Source organism: Strix aluco, chromosome 1, assembly GCF_031877795.1.
Source record: "Strix aluco isolate bStrAlu1 chromosome 1, bStrAlu1.hap1, whole genome shotgun sequence".
Taxonomy (NCBI): domain Eukaryota; kingdom Metazoa; phylum Chordata; class Aves; order Strigiformes; family Strigidae; genus Strix; species Strix aluco.
In genome coordinates, this window is record NC_133931.1 from 141,655,607 (window position 1) to 141,672,876 (window position 17,270).

The 17,270-nt window shown below is 39.5% G+C and overlaps 1 protein-coding gene across 1 annotated transcript in view; it reads left to right on the forward strand.

The window, feature by feature from the left end:
* The window catches only part of CREB5 (cAMP responsive element binding protein 5), a 262,286-nt gene that overhangs the window by 56,778 nt on the left and 188,238 nt on the right, over window positions 1-17,270 (forward strand). The window lies entirely within an intron of this gene.

The window sequence follows — 17,270 nt, forward strand, 5'->3', positions numbered from 1 at the left end:
TTGAACACTGTGTTTGGCTTAGTTCTCACAGTAATCTCTACTTGTGTAATTTGAACATTAACCGACACCATAGACTAAAAGTAGGAGAAGGTGGCCATGAAGCAGCTATGATGCTAAAGCCAAAAGGCCCTTCTTCTTAGCTTGCCTCAGAATTGTTTTGCCTTTTGGAGTGTCTGTGCCTCCAATTGCAAGGGCTTCCTCTATAGGTACTGTTTCTTATAGCTGATGTATTGTGTCATTTGCTTTGCCTGTGGTGATTGCTGTCCGCCTCAAAATTCATATATGCGAGGCACGTGTGTGCTGCTGTGGCTTGTGAAATCTGGAGGTAGCAGCATTTAGGGATCTTGAGGTCTGCAAAGTAAAGGCCCAAGAGGACTTTTTGGAAAAAAGAGGTAAAGCTGATTGCTGAGGTGCAGAGCGGGAGATGAGGCTTGTAGAATGAATATGGGGAAGGAGTCTAGGAGTGGTTTGGTTTTGGCTTGTAGGGAAGGGAGTCTAGGGATGGTTTATTTGTGGCTCATAAGAAAAGAGTCTGGGACAGATAGAGAAGAAGAGAAGAGAGGCTGCAGTGTGGTATGCTGAACAAGGGAAAAGAGTGTCCAAACGTGAGAGAGTCCCAAGTTTTGGTCAAGGATTGGGAGAGAGCCCAGACTGACCCTCACAGCTTTGTCTGCAGGACAAATGTTAGGAAACAGCCATGTAATGAGATAAATGTGTCTAATTTCAGATTTAGCTTGTAAAAACGTGTTTTATGTGCTGTAGAGGTGTGGTTTATGAGCTGTAGAGGGGAATCTTCGTCAGAATCAAGGAGAACATTTCTGTACATTCCTACTTTGTGAATTAGAGAAGCATTTCTTTCTGCATGGTGTTTGTTTTGCAGGAGTAGGAGATGAGAAATCTACTGTTGTGGACTTCTGTGCAGTTAGCTACAGATTGCAATGCTTGATGTTGCAGAGTCCATTTCAGTTTACAATCTGATTAGAACCTAGACAAGGGCATAAAGTTACCTGATAATTCCAGTTGTTTAGTGGCCTCTGGAAGTCTTTTTCTGCCCTTCTCCTACCAACCCCTGCAGCTGCCATTGGTGATCTCCAGGGATCAAATGAGTGATAGGGGGAGGTAAAGCATGGGGGGGAAAAAAAAAAGAGGGGGTGAAAAAAAGAAAAAAAAGAACAACAAAAAAAAAAAGGCAAAAGTCCCACTAGCTAGCTAACCTGTAACATTTGCTCTGTGTTTCCAATTAGTCTGCTGTATGTTCATTCTTACATTACCGACTGACTGTCAGATAGGAATCTGAAGCGGGCCCCAGTAGGGCTTTACGCAAATGCAAGAGGCAAAGGCCACGACAGAAGGGGACTCCTTGGCTGCAGCTTTCGCTAACGAAAAGCTTTTAACAGCCTGTCCCTGGAATATGAGTGCAATGTAGCATTGTCCTAATGGACCTACCAACACTTGGAGACTAAGACTAGCTGCATGGAAATCATATTCATGGCTCAGAAAAGTCTTCCAAAAATATTTTTGGTTGTGATAATTTCTCTGAACTCTGAAAGAAATAGTTTTGTTTATTTTAGTATATCACTGTGGCTTAGCACACAGCTTGACACTGAAATCTTGTAAGAGAAAAGCACTTTTTTTTTTTTTTTTAAATCCTTGAGAGTCATCATTTGAAAACTCAAAGAATAAAGTTCAATTAGCTGCATTCTTTCTTTTTTTTTTTTCCTTTTCTGAGTGGGAGCCCATGGATAATCCATGAGAATTTGTTGTGATTAAGCTGATTATGTGGACTGGTGACATTCCAAATTAGCTGTGAAGCGCTGAGTGCATGGTTTTAGGAATATCATGTGTACCTTTTTTTGTAAAGGTAGTATTGAGGGGAAAGCACTTGCATTAATATCCCAGCTGCTTATCTAGTAACAAATCACTTAACATGTTTCTGCCATAGTTGCTCATGTGTAAAGTGGGAGCAGGGTCTCTTTCTGCCTCACATACTTGATACTTCTTATGATTGTAAACTCATCTGTCAAGGACCATCTCTTAAAATAGACATGGGTTAACCTTTGCTTGGGGACCGAGTGGACTCAAGTAGTAATAGTGATGATGACCTCCAGGACCTGAACTGAAATGAGAAAAGTAAAGTTATAAAATGGAAGGGAGATTGTCAGTTTGTTTTGGCTCCTCTGTTGCCTATACCACCAAATATTAGCTGAAGTCTCTGCTTGAGAAAGGCCTACTCCCTATATGCAAAGGATGCTGTAGGTCAGCAATAAGCATATTGATAAGCATATGAGAAAGAGGCTTTTTGCATCCTCTTGACAGCACCCTTCCTGACATAAGCATCCTACCTGCCAAATTCACCACCAAAATTAGCACAGGTAAAAGCACACCTATACTATATTTCTACTTGCAAAAGTGTAAATATTAAAGCTCTTAGAAGCTTGAGGCAGGCTGCAATTGACAGCTTGGCCCCAGGCAGAATCTGCAAACCAAATCAACAAGGCAGGTAGCGTTGGAAGATCAGATGACCATCTTAGCCTACTAGCTGCAGGTTTTAGGTTTACAGTGCTTGGAGCGTTAAGTATCCAAAGTGTTTGTAATGGGTTATACTTGCAAACACATGACCTTTGCTGCTACTGAAGAGACCCTGCTGTTGCATCTTATTTTGAGCATTGAGCTTGGGTCTGAGAGGACAATGTCAAAGATGGGAAGAGTCAGAATCTATTTCTGAATAACTAATTGGACCCGCTTCATTAAAATGCATCTAGCCTGACCCCCACGCATGAAATGAGAAGGAGTGGAAATATGCTTAGTGTAGCATGTTAAGTAGTATTTAGAAACAGTGAGTTGAATATTTTAAATACGAGGGCATTTTTAAAATCACGGTCTGCTTATGCTAGAATTTGTATGCATCACTTCCTAAGGCTTATCCTGCAACTTTGAAATCTTCTAACCAGTGTTCAGTGCTGCAAGATAATATGTAAACTATGCAGATGAGGCAGGAAAACAGCTATTCTCAAATACAGTTTGGTTTTAATGTGGTTGTTCAGTGTCAGTTCAGGAAGCTCGTGGCCAGTAAGTCCTCTACAAGTCTTAGTATTCCAGTTCTAAATATACTATCCCACTGTAGACACCTCACTGCTAGAAAAGCATCAGAAAAATTGAAGTAGTCCAGTAAAGAAAAAGAGCAAAAATAAATATAGAGCATTTGGTGAATGAGTTCAGTCTACAGAATTATTAAAAAGCCTGAATGTCCAATTTAGTTGTGTTAAGCAAAGGATGATGCTGCAGTCTGATGCATATTTGAAAGGCATAAACTTGCTTTGTACCTTCTAAGTTCTCATTCTACCTTGTATATATTTCTGTGTATCGGCACAAGAAGATAGATAAAATGCACTTGTGTAGCTTACATCACCTCACCATTTCATGCTGAATTCAGTGACCCTCTAATATCCAGAAGAGAATTCTTGCAAGTATTTTCTGAATGTCATAGCTCTGTGCTGTAGCCTATGAGCATGGGGAAGATTATTTAATACAAGGCAAGCTGGAAATGACAAAATCTGTCTCTTGAGCAGTGCAGTTTGGTGAAAAATTTAACTTAATTTTCACACCTTGTTTGAATTTTATGCAATGTATACTTGGTTCACAGGTTTTGCCCTCTGTCTTCTGAAAAGTATGCAGAAAAAACATGATGGGTTTTTCTTGATTTAAGTATTTTTTTTAAAGGAAACTTTTTTTCATTGCAGTGAGGAGATAAAAAGTAAATACCAAATCAGTGCTCCTAAATTTGATGGAATAAGAATGTCTAATAAGCATTTCTTGTGTTACACAAACTTGGTGGGATTTGCTGATACTTTTCTGTTTTGGAGGCTTATTTTAAGTTAACCAACCAAAAAAGGGCCTGATACTGTTTGCTCATGTCAATGGTGGGAGAAGCAGGCCCTGGAGGACATGCTGCTCGTTTGTAAAAGATGCCATTTTGAAATCTGACTTTCCCAGTAGGAGAAGCTGGAAGAGCTGTGTTGATTGGATATCAGGAGACACTTCATAGCTTATTTTAATCTGGTCCATCATTCCGTTAAAGAGGAAAGTTCACTCCTACATTTAATTGTTGACAATACAGTAGCTAAAACTAGCAGTGCAGTAAACGGGACCCTTAGGCAGGAAAGGGTGATATGGTACCCATATATGAAAAGAAAAAATAGTCATGTTGATAAAGCATGCTGTATAAGTCTTTGTGTTTTAGAAGCCTATACTGTAATAGTAATAGGTTATATAGTAATGTTGGCAATGCACTCTGTTGGTAAAAGAGAAGAACAGGGATGAAAGGTTCATTATGGTGGTTGGCTGGGCTGATGGATGACAAATTCAACACTGGTCATTTATGAAAAACAGCTATTCTCTCAAGGAGTGCACTCGCCTAACTTCTTCCCTCTCACATGATTAATGTGCAGCACAGAGCCTTGTTTCAAGAATATGTATGCATTTTTTGTCCAGTTTTCTAATAATGCAGGACAGGAGACCTGCAGATTCATTTTCCTTTTAAGTATGGTCTTGTGGGGGGAGGTGGTGTCAGTGCTACAGTGTGCTGGTGTAGACCAATATGACTTCTGAGTATGTGTCCTGCTTTTACAGCAATCACCTTAGCTCCAGTTTTCCCTTGTGAATACTCTGAAACTCCAGTGGGGTCATTGAGAAGAATAGTGTGCTGGTCCACATTTCAGAGGCAAGTGCTCTGAAACAGCTGAATTTTGCTTACAAAGTAACACAAACCAACAAACTCATAAGCCTGCTCCTGGAGCACTTTTGACTCATTGACTGACAGACTGTACAGCAGAAGAAAGCAAAGGCCTATGTTTAAATGCTTACTGTTTTGACTTTTTTTCTTAACTATGAAATCATAACATACACATATATGCATTCCCCCTCCTTTTATCTAAACATGAGGTAAGAATGTTCATATTTTTTCAAGTCAGAGGTCCCTCTGACTTCTTATTCTCCCACTGAGATTGAGTATCTTATACGGTGAGTATGTTATAGCAGATGCAAAATAAGACTAGGAATGATTTATGTTAATATAGTGCTTAAGGGCCAGGGTACTGTTGTAGGTATTGTAATAACTTCAAGCTGTTACTTTATCAATCAGTTAAGCTGTTGTCAAGGTGATAGCTCAAAACTCTTAAGTTCAAAGTCCAAAATGCCACCCCACATTAAAGATTTCAGTGTAATAGTTCCTATACTCTAAATATAACATCTGTATGTGTGAAGATGTGAGCATCTTCACAGCATAGCATTTCTTCTGGGTGACGCATTGAAGTACTGTAAAGATACATTATAACTCTGTATGAGTTTTTCCAATGGGTTATTCTGAGTTTTCATATGCATTAATTGCATCAGGTTACTGATCTGCTTTATGGGCTCACTGTTGGTTTATAAAACCCCCTTTTTCTTAATAATTAACTTTTGCAGCACTCCTGTGGAGAAGGGAAATGCTTTGTCTCTTATTTTCTAAGGAAAAACAGATTCCAGAGGATGTTGTTTTCCAAATCTCCTTCCTAGTAAGACACCAACCTCTTGTAGGAATCGCAGATGTGGAGCGAGAATTGCAGGAGAGCTGGGTCCTCTCCACTGTTCTGCCAAGCAAGCGGCTTTCTGTCTCTTTTGGTTCCTAAATATCTTTAGCCGTGTGGCCCCAAAAGATTGATAGACACCTTCAAAGGCATTTTGGTGCCTTGCTCTCACTGAACTAAAGCAGGAGCGAATCAGTGAGCTACCATAAAGGATCTGGGCTCAAGTGATGTGCTGAAAATTGCACAGGAAGTCTGTGGCAGAGCCTCGGATTGATTCCATATCTCCTCGGTCTCAGCATAGGGCATCCCACAAACCATGTGTGTTAAAGATTTATCAGCTGTTGTTCGGTGTTGCTAAAGACAGGAAGAATGCTCTGCTCCTCTCTCCAGATGGGTAGGCTTGCTGGATTTTAACTGCTTTTCTTGCAGAGCTTTCATGGTAGACATGTGGTGGTATGTTATATTTTATATGGCAATTCTGCAGTTGGCACTTTAGTCCCCAGACTTTGTGAGCCCTGTTTCGAGCATGTATCGATGTCCAGGCACTTAGTTACCACACTGAACTGTGTTACAAAAGGGACGCTTTCTGCCTAACAGTGCAGAAAAGCTGTCAAGACAACAGAGTTCATAACATGACCTTGCAGAAACATTCAGAGGAATAGGCTTTAATTTAGGCTTGTTGCTGCTGGTACAACATTTTATCTTCTGCTGGCGGGCAGGTCTGTCTTATCTTCTTCTGTAGCAATGGACTGTGTTTGAATAGATTTAGATCCTCATACTCTGAGAGAAAACCTGAATGTTTTTCCAGCAGTAAGTGCCTATATCATGCAGAAAGGCAATTCTTGAGGGCATACGTTTTTGATTGAGCTAAACCTCCCTAACCATAATCCTTCCATGTTCTTCTGAATTCCAGTTGATGAATCATTCTGCAGAGCTCCGTCAGGACAGTCCTCTTTCCTTCTGCTTCTTATTGTCTCTTTCCCAAAGAAGTTGAGTCACCCGCTTGTAATGTTTGGGTTTTTGTTGTGTTTTGTATATTTTGGCTACCCCCAAAAAAGGAGGCCTGCCTGATTTCATTCTGACATTTCTTTCACAGCAACATGGAATAGTTGTGCATTTTGCCATGGTCTTCCTATGGCTGTTTTTAATGGCACAGCTTTCTTGTTACCAGTTCAGATTTCAGCAGCATGGACCGGATGACACATGACGAAGGGATAAACCTTCCCTGTAGTGGATTTTTTTATAAGTCTATCTCTTAGGTAAAGCCCCTAAATCTTGGCAATCTCTTTAGAGCATACATTCTGCTATTAAACACGAGCTCTTTGCTCCCCAGAGTGGACTGCAGCCTATATGGTTGGGTAGGTAATAAGATACTGCTGATATATTTCAGAGCAAGGTGCACTTTTACTTTATTTATGAAGATAGACATGCTGGTCGAGGGCTTAATCACAGCTGATAAATCATTTTAAGAAAGCCTATTAGAACCATATGCTGATTCTTTGTATTAATATGGTGTGTCTGTTTCTAGTCTAATAAGGCAGGGTTTCTTCCCCCTCTCTCTTCCCCCTGCCTGGTGTGCAAACTGTTTATCTGTTTAAGTGGTATCGCTTGCTTGGGGGCATTTCTCTCTTTAAGAGGTATTGTTAATAAAGCAAGATGAACAGAGGAGAGAGGGATTCTCTCTCTCCAGAGGGAGCAAAGCTGCATGTTTTTGGTCGCCTTTGTTGAGATGGAGTTGCAGAGAAAAGGTCCAAAAGCTGAGATGAGGAAACCCATCGGTTAAAGACTGAACCATGGCATGGCCTTCACGGCAGCATAAGGTTGTCATTTTGACCCAGGTGGTTACAATCCTGGAGCCCGAGAGCTGTGAGGGGGTGGGTGTGCTGACATTTTGGTTACCTCACCTTTCCCTCACTCAGAGAGGGCTGCTGCGGGAACAGGTTCCACGGCCATCTAATGAGATCCACATTGGTGAAGTTATTCCATGCCAAGTCCTATTTATCATTAATTGGTGGGTTCGCTTGCAGATCTTTCCTATTATTTGCTGATTATACCCCTACATGTTTTATTATCTTGCCAAAATTCAAATGCTAATAATTTCTTGATTTATTGTTTGTTTATAACTCTGTCTACTGCCTAAATAGACATAGTTAGAAGATTTCAAAACAGCAACAGCTCTTTTGCTGACTGGGTTTCTTTCACGATTTGCACATGGCAGTCGTCTATTTATAAACCTCCGTAGGGACTCCTAAACCTTTACAGTTGGGTTCCTCCCACCACTTCAGCCCCTTTTCTCCCTTGCTCCCCCAAGGCAAGTCTTGTTTTTTTGGCATAAAGACAATGATGGTGATTGTTATGCGGAGAAAATATCCACAGGCTATGAACCGTGGGTAAGGATTTTTAATTTGTACCTCAAGCAAAATAAATTGGAAATTAGAGACATCCAGGAGAGTAAGGGTATTTTCACCGTAAGGTAGGCGATGCTGATCTGAGTTGCTGGTATTCTTTAGTCTTACAAAATGTGAAACCGAAAAACTGAAAACTTACTCTACACCACTTGTGTTCACTCTGTAGCATGACCCATTTGCAGTACTGTACAAAATTACTGTATTGCTAAAAGCCCCCAAACTTGACTGTTAAATCTGAAGTACTTTGGAGTAACAAAAGGAGTAGTGGAGAAAAGAAAGAAGGCAGAGCAACTGACCACATGCCATGGCAGTTAATGAATGCTATACTTGGATGTATAGCCTCATACATCTCTGGGGCAGATCCATTGACTTTAATGGAATTTAAATTTTTAGCCTATTACAACTAAGCAAAGATCTGAAGGGAGAAAAGCCTTTACTCAGAGCCTGGAAAAAAAACCCCTGTGGTCTTGAAGAGATGTGAAGTATCTGGGTACTTGTTCATGTCCTGATAATATGTAAAAATAGGGCCTTTTAAAACCCATAGTAGGGAGCAAAAAAATGTACATTTTAACTGTTTCCTTATTCTAGTTTCTCTCTTACATGCTTCTCTACAGAAGCTGCCAAGTCCTCTCTTACCAAATAAATATCAGCTTGTTTTCTTCCCTGAAATGTGAGTAAACTGTGTGTGGCTCAGTCTGGTCCCTGGGAAGGGAACAGACATTGGTTCACCATGTGAATGTACATGTCAAAGTGCAGCTCTGAAAGCCAGTCTGGGGCTGGGTGGGGAGAGACACAGGGAGAATGAACTCAGTGTTACAAACCGTCTCTTTTGAATTTCTACAACCTATTAGTCACAGCAAGCTGCCCTTATTGATTTTGGTAAGAGAGGTCACTTTTAATCCTCTAAAGTGGAGAGAGCTGCATGCACTCTCCATAGCATGACATTAAAATTGACACAGCTCTGCATCAGTTCTATGAAAATGCCCTAAACCTAGATGGATTATTGCCTTGCCTTTCAATGGATACAAGCTGCTAACCAGAGCATGCTAACCTGGATTAGGTGTAAAAGCTTTAAGATACTTGATAAGGAAAGCACAGCCAAAAGAAGATAGAAAATATGTGAGCATGCTAAAACAGCTGCCCCTGCAGAAATAGGCCATTAGTCTTAAGAAACTTTATTTTCTCATTTTTTAAAAATTAAAAAGTCAACAGAGCGGAGTTGAGATTGTCATATAAAAGAATAAATAAAAGCTGACCTTACTCTATGATTATGAGAAAAGCTTTATTCTGGCCGATGGCCCTTGCTAGTTTTGTTTATGTTCTTTAGAGAACTAAATCTTTGAATACAATTAGAATAGTCCAACTTGAATCTTAAGTGTGCCTCAAAATAAACAGCAGAGGTGAACTCTCAGCAGTTTTCTTTTCATCTTTGTTATCCTTGCCCTGATCTGTTTTTCCTGCCTAATGATCATTTGTAGCATACTATTATTAAGAGAAATCTTGATGGAAAAATGTGCTTAATGGGGATAGGAAAATTGTTGTGAGCCTGAGAAGTTTCTTCTTTCTTTGGAATTCCAGAAAATGGCTACTGCCCCTTTTGATTTTGTGCTAGTTTTTATTTGGAAATTTGTTTTCTGAAGGTTTTGCTGATTTTTCTGTGAGTCTCAGTAAAAATGTACAATGTAGTGTTTAGGGAAATTTGTTGGCTTGACGTGTAAGCCTTGTGTTCTCCCTTTTCATTAGTTGTAGCTTGCTCCAGTATTTCTTATTAAAGGTTAAAAATTCTTTTTCTAAATAAAAGACATCTGCAAAAGGAACTGCAGTAAAAAACCATTAAGGTACAATGTCAAACTCTAAGCTGCGTAGCTTGTAAGTGTAATGCCTGTGATAATGGAAGTGCTTGACTTCCATGCCACAGCACCTTTCAATAAGCTAGAAGTACCCTATGGTTGTTAGTTGAGTAGGTCTCTGAGCTCCTTCTCAACAGAGATTAAAGTATGTGTGTGTCTGTGGGCAGTGTGGCTTCCCCTCCTACATTAAGAGTTATTTGCTCTTCCTCCCCTTCCTCCCTCACCTGAGGTGGGGGTGGTATTTTCTCACTGTTTCTGGGCTTCTCAAAGCACAGGGAAATTCAAAGTAGGCACAGAAAGGGAGCTGGCTTTTGCCTTCATCACTGTCACTGAAAAATGGCACCTGGAAGAAAAGGTAAAAGCTGCCTCATCTGCAGATTGGGCTTCTATCTGACAGCTTATTTTTGCCCCAGTCCTATCTTTTTTTTTTTTCCTATCAAGGTAGAAAGAAAAATAAGGTACATTGCCAGTCCCTTCTCCTTTGCGTTGGAAGAGTCCTCCCTGATGTCCTAACACTGTATGGGATAGAGGGGAGAGAGAAAGGAGGAAGACTGGAAAGTATGGGATGATGAAGAGGAGAAAGGAATGAAAGAAAAAAGTACCTTTCATTTTCACTTATGTAAAGGACTTATTCCTACCCCAGGTCAGACTTGGTGGGGAAAATGGAAAGGAAAATCCACACAGAAGAAGAGGAAAAGTAATATTACACAGACTTGAAGAAAGCTGAAGGGGGCTTCCATGAGGCTGTAAAAGTGAGAGAAATGAATGAAACAAAGAACAGCACTCACATGAGGCGGACATTAAAAAGGCAGTTCTTTGTTTTCTGACAAGTGGGGTGTTAAGATATTCCTGTGATGTACTTGTTAGCAGAATTGGATAAACAGAGATAGAGGAGTGTGAAAGTATAATTTCCTTTTCTCCCCACCACCCCTCCAACCCAGGAAAATTAGCTTCTCCACTTAATGTTGCATTGAGATGTCAGGGGATGCAGCTGTACAAGAGAAGAGGAGACATGAAGTTGCTCAGTTGATGTTGGGCATTAGAATAGTTTTTACCTGAAAAAGGGAGAGTAAGCCTGGACATTGTTTCTGCTTTCAGTGGTCTTTATAAAACATTCTTTCTCTCATCACACTCCTGTCTTACCTCTGCGATCTAAGTGTATGTCCCTTGCTGCTTCTCTAATGGCAAAGTTACCATAGTTCTGTTCCATTTATGCTGCTTTTTGTTCCAATACAGTAAACTCATGCAAATGTGAATGCCAACATACATGTTTCAAGAAAACCAGGAAAGCTATTAAGTGTATTACACCTCTGCACATAAGTTATTATTTTGTGGATTATTGTTTGGCTGGAATCTTTTTCAGGTACAGTTCTCTTATCCCAATTTCTTTTCTTTGCTTCATCCGTCTCAGCCAGTTAAATGTGTATATAACTGATTTTCTGAAATGGGGCCAAAGTCCATGTACTTCAATAGCTCTTAAACATGTGGTTAACTTCAAGCATGTGTGTAGGGGTTTGCTGAATAGAGATAGTTTGCTGAATCAGGACTTCCCAACACTAAGATTTTAAATTGCAAACAATCCTCCATTTTAGTGTATTTTAACTACTGCCTCCCGTGGACTATAGGTAACTGTTGTTACTTGAGTTCTGCAGGTGAAGAAAGTTGTAGTTGATTGAACAGTAATTTAAGGGTAAAAACAATCTTTCTGATATCCTGCTGTGACAACTATTTTTTTACTTACTCCTAATAAATAACTTAATTATGTTACATGAAAGGGAATAATGATTGGAATTTTATGTTATGATTAAAAACTTATTTTTCTGGAGGAATAAAAAAGATCTGCTGCTTTTAAAAAAAGTAATTTGTTATAGCTTTTTCCTTTTTTTTTTTTTTTTATTTTTCATGAGATTTTTGTATTTTTTAACAAAATGTGGTGCTGAGAGGGTAGTGTGTTTTTGCCATTATTGTCCAGATATACATAAGGCACCTATCCAGTCTTTTGGATACATAAATTTGTGTGACATCTTGAGAAAGTACTTTTGAAGAACAATAAAAGTGTGTGTGTATATATATCTGTAAAAAAACTAAAAAAAACCCCCCAAAACCCACCCCCTCAAACCTACCAACCAGCCAATCAAACTGCCAACCTCCCCCCTTCCCCCACCCTAAAAGAAGGCACAAAAAAAATACAGTTGCCTTTCTCATTCACTTGCATCCTTTCCTGTGTAGGGATAAATGGGATAGGGCTGCCTGCCCAGTGTTGTTTTGGTTTTCTCCATCCTGGATCACAGGTAGGGTGGGGTGGAAGGGTGGAAAGTAGGTTCCACAGAGCAAATGCATCTGTTGGAAGGTGCAGGCAAGGGGAAAGAGGCAGTGAGGGAAATGTTCCTTTCAAAATACTTCTTAATATGCTATTAGTGATGGAGTACCCAAATTGCCTTCTTGATGACAGTTGGGGAAGAAGCAAACCATATTTTACTATTGTGGTTGATACACTTGATACAGTGTTTTAAAACAAAGTGCTCTTCCCTTGTTTTTATGTAAGGTGGTAAGACTTAAAAATATAATTGGGCTTTCCCCTTCTTTTCTTACTACTTCTCAATATTCGTTTCCTCACATTCCATCTTCAAACCAGCTAATCTGTATCCCCTTCTTCTTGAATAGCATTATCCTGACAACAGAGCAGTGAAAAGAGCCGAGACTGCAAGACTTCTAACAATGCCGGAGGGCCCCAGGAATAGGAATGCCCTGAAAAAAATGTGCTCCCATCCAGCTGCCCTTCATATTGTTGTCTCCCTATCCAATTTACTAGAGAATTTCCCACTGGCTCTTGGCTCATTCCCAAATGAGAATGTAATCTTTTAAAGATTACACTGCATAATGGAGGGACAAGGAGCTCTTTATTAACTGGGATGGGGAGTCACTTGCTATTAGGCAAGGGAGAGGGATGGGCTGTAGTATTGTTTTGTGAGCTCTGCTTTCTGCCCCTTCTTGTCTCCTCAGCCATAGGACACCAGGTTGGGAGTGGGGAAACCACTGCAGCTGCACTGGAAAAGAAATAATTTAATGTAGGTTATGATTATGGCAATTACTTTTATAATGTGAGGGATTATACCGTAACTATTATATTGCCAACAAGATTAAATTAGTAGCCTAAGACCACAGCATGTTTTCCAAGAAAATAAAAAAATCTCTGCTTGTTCCAGAGTTGATGTGTTCAAAGACTATTAATACAGTGTGAAAGAGCTGATCAGCTAAGGAACCGAATGTGCTGTCTGTACAGATACTGTCTGGATCAGATCCCTGTCACTTCGACTTCCATGAGCTGTGTCAGCTAGACACCCTCACCCCTTTTGGGATGTAAAGCAATGTGGTACTCTGGTAACTTTAAATGCTCTTTCTCTCTCCTATCAAGCAGATAAGCTTCTGCCAGTAATAGTTAATAAAGAGATAACCAGAAGTTATACTTGCAATGGGAAAATTTTAAAAACTTCACAAAGGGACCAGATTTGCTCATGTAAACCCACTGAATTGATTGGAAAGCTTCAGCGTCAAAATGCTTTCATCCTGTGCTCTCCTTTTACTAAATCTTTTTAAAATGTTGGTTAATACAGAGGAGATACTTATGCAAAATGAGGTAATCTTAGGTTACTTCTAGTATGAGGTGAGTTTTGCTGAAGTTGTTGGGAGTCTGTAGTGTGATTTTTTTATTTTTTTTTTTTAAATTTCTTTTTTGGCCTGCATGCATACCAAGGTCATAGATGAGACTTTGTTCTACAGATAGTACAGATATAGCCTTGTATAGACTGTTAATGATAGGAGTATAAGCTAAGTTAATTATGCAGGAAGAGCAGTTTCCTTTTGTTCATCAGCTGGAAAATGACTAGAAAATTAAATTTTGGAGAATTCAGAAATATATCATGTGTTGATCATTACCAGCAAATTAACTGGCTTCATGGAAGAGCCAATGTTCTTACTCTAAAGAGAAATGTAGGTGAACAAGATAATTCTATAAATATTTTTATTAATTTTTAATATGCTATGTGCTGTATGATATCTTAAGGAGGTGATTTAATTTTTGTTGTGCCTTATGAAAATACCTGTTATCACACAAAGCTTTTTGATACATTTGGAAAAACTGGACATGTATTTGTAAATCAAGCTTTTCTTCCTTCTCTTCTTTTCTAGGGAAGAACAGGAGTTATGGATAACAAATCAAAGTCAAATGAGAATACTGTTGGTTTTGGCAGGATATGAAGCCTGTGAATGGCAGGCTGTACCTTACTTTATTCTTTTTTTTTCTTCCCTTCCCCTTCTCCTTTCCCTTCCTCTTCTGGGTACAGAAAAAAGCAAATCTGATTTCATTGTGCTCTTATGCTGAATCTTTGCAGAACTTACCAGTGGCACATATGAACTGTTTGGCGTCATGACAAGGACTATTTGCTTTCTGACCTTGCTATTCATTTGAGCTTGAAAGAGTCACCTTAGGCAAAAGGTGTTCTCAGGTACCTTCTGGGATTGAGAGCACTGGGTGCTGTTAAAAAGTTGGTATTGAAAGCTGATTTCATAATTTTCTTGTGGTGTCTAACCACGCTAACAAGGTTACACCTCTATTTGCTAACTGCAAAGCGTCCTTTGTCAGAGGTCTTTCCATTCCCTTCCTTGGCTTATATCTCTTTCAGACACAGTTCCTACGTTCCAAGTGAAACATCCTGTATTAATCTCCTCCGAGGGCTTTTTAGGTTTGTCCCTGGTGCATTAGATCCTCACTGGTAGGAACAGTTGCACAAGGAATCAACTTGTTTTCTTATGTCTCCTATGCCCAGGGCATCTTATTAAGGGTTTGGTTGCTGCTTGCTTTTAGAGAGAAGGTCAGTATAGGTTTATTGCACATCTGCCAGTAGGTTGCAAAATACTAGATCCTCATAGCGACATACGTGCCCACCAGGCAAGTGTTACTTTTCACAGACTGCACAGAGGGAATCCTAACCCATGGAAAGGGGCCGACCAGATGCCTGAAGGCCGCACCTCAAGCTGTCACAGGAGTTTCACCAGTTCTTGCTGTTCATTGGCTTTCCTGACCTCTGTGCATCATGTGCTTAAGCGACTTCTTGAAAGTTGGACTGTGGCTCAGGGCACTAACTGCAGCCGGTAGCGCAACATGATCTGCTGGAAATTGTAAAGTCAGTGATACAGATTTGCGTGGACTTCTGTGTGTGCCCTCTCAATGTTAATAGGTAATAAAACACTAACATTTCAGCGTGAGGGTTTTTCTTTTTTTTTTGGTGTGACCCTGTGTTTAACTGCCAAAAAGACACAGGTGTAAAAGTTTTGAAGTTATATGAGAAGTACTGGAATACCACCTAGAGATACTGGCATGTTCAGAAGGTCTTGCAGTAAAGCCTAGGTGGTTTTCTTGATAATGTTGGTGCTAGAGCATAAACTGAATTGAATGTAAATTTTTTCTTTCTTTTCTACAAACATCCCAGGGGAATTATTTTTAGAGCCAATGGGAAATTTCTGTAAGACCTTCTCATAAGTCACTTTTCACATTTTTCTTATTTTCCTGCTGACCTGTAACCTCCCTGTCTTTTTAACACTTTGAAAACTTTCTGCATTTTTATGTCAGTTTCTATGTCGATTGATGTTGAAATCAGTTTCAAAACCACAGCTGAAACTTTTATTTACCAAAATATTTAGCTTTCCGTTTAGCCTGGCCCTAGACCGAACACATCTGTATTAAAGTAGCCCAACAAGTCAGCTTCTTTTTGTCTCCTCTGACTTGTAACTGGCCATGTGAGTACCCTTAGCTTGCCCTAAATATTATGGAAGTGGGGAGAGAAGCATGTAAAGGTCATTACTGTGGTTTACTTGATGGACAGTAGTTTATTGTAAACTGCTGTGACTCAATTGTTTTTGATACTCTGTTTATCATATCTCAACAGAAAGACGTTAGGGAAGCTTCTGATCTTTCCAGCACTTGGAAGAGCCACATCTCATGAGGTTTTTTTTGTCATGATACAATATGGACTGTAAAATGCTTGCGTGAAGCATGTTATTTGCTATATGTCTGTAGAAGACCAATGTTTTGATCCCATCTTTAAGTAATACTGTAGTGCACATAACTCCTAAATGCTGAGCCTTATTTTTACATTGAATCTTTTCAGCTGAATGATTTTTTTTATTGCTTTTAAACTATAGGTATTTTTGTAAAATACAAGTATAACATAGAAAACGTACTGCAGTTCCTTTCGATGATTTTTGTTGCTTGCTATAGTGACACGGCACTAGCATCTAGCAAGCGAATACATTCCTGTGGTGTTTTCAAAAGCATATGAGAAACCATATGTTTTCATAGGAAAACAGCTGTTACCAAGCATATGCTTTCTTAGAGTGACAGTTATTAAGAGGGCAAGGTAGGACAGACCACGGCTTGTCTTTTAAGTTGAATAAAGCTGGCAATAACTGTCGCTTTGAATGTGCAGTGGCGCTGCATGTAGATATTTCCATGTAGAGTTGTAACTGGAAGGAGAGAGAGAGATTAACGTCCATAGTCTGCAGCTTGGAAGAGACAATATAAATCTCTGTCCTGCTTTGAGCTGTGAATGCCTCTGTAGGAGTTATAGTAACAGACAAATTAGCATAATGTAATTGGCTGGCAAGGTCAACCCCTCTCCAGGAGCATTAGCAATGTTTACTGTAAGAAGAGACAGACCAAGTATTGTAGGGTAGTACGTTGTCTGTCCTTTTTGAAGGAAGAATAATCATTTTGGACTCCCTACATCACAGCCTCTCTACCATATCTTATTAAAATTCAGACTATCATATTTCTGTCTTAAAGCAAATCATCTAAAAGAACAACAAAGAATCTTCTCTACTATCACACAAATCTTTATTCATTTTTTTCTTTGAACCTCACAGAGTTTACATGTTTATTTTTTTTTCTTTCTTTGTTGAATAGCTTTTTTCTCTGAATGCTAAACTTACATACACATCCCTGACAGTACCTAATAAATCTTGGGAGGATTAAAATTTCTGGTCTTACTACAAGGGATCCAATTAGTAAATCCAGACAAACTTATCAGCTTTCTTCTTTGGATGTTTTGAAAGTGTGAAACTCTGGGCAAAATTCTGGGCCAGCTCTAGCAATCCAGACTCAGCTGATTCAGCTTTGCAAACCCTTTCACAACTGTGTGTCAGAAATGTGAAATGGTGCCCCATGTTTTGAAGGAGACCTTGCATTGAGTCACAAACACCACTGGCTTTTTAGCCTTTGATCTCAAATCTGACAATTTGTGCCAAGTATTTGAAATGAGTTCAAGTATTCAGTTACGAGATGTTTAGGAAATGGATTTCAGACTATCACACAGGAGTTGCATTGCCTTTTCCTATATACTAATCACCAGGAATGCTGGAGGTTATGCTATTTAGTGGCTATCTTCAGCTTA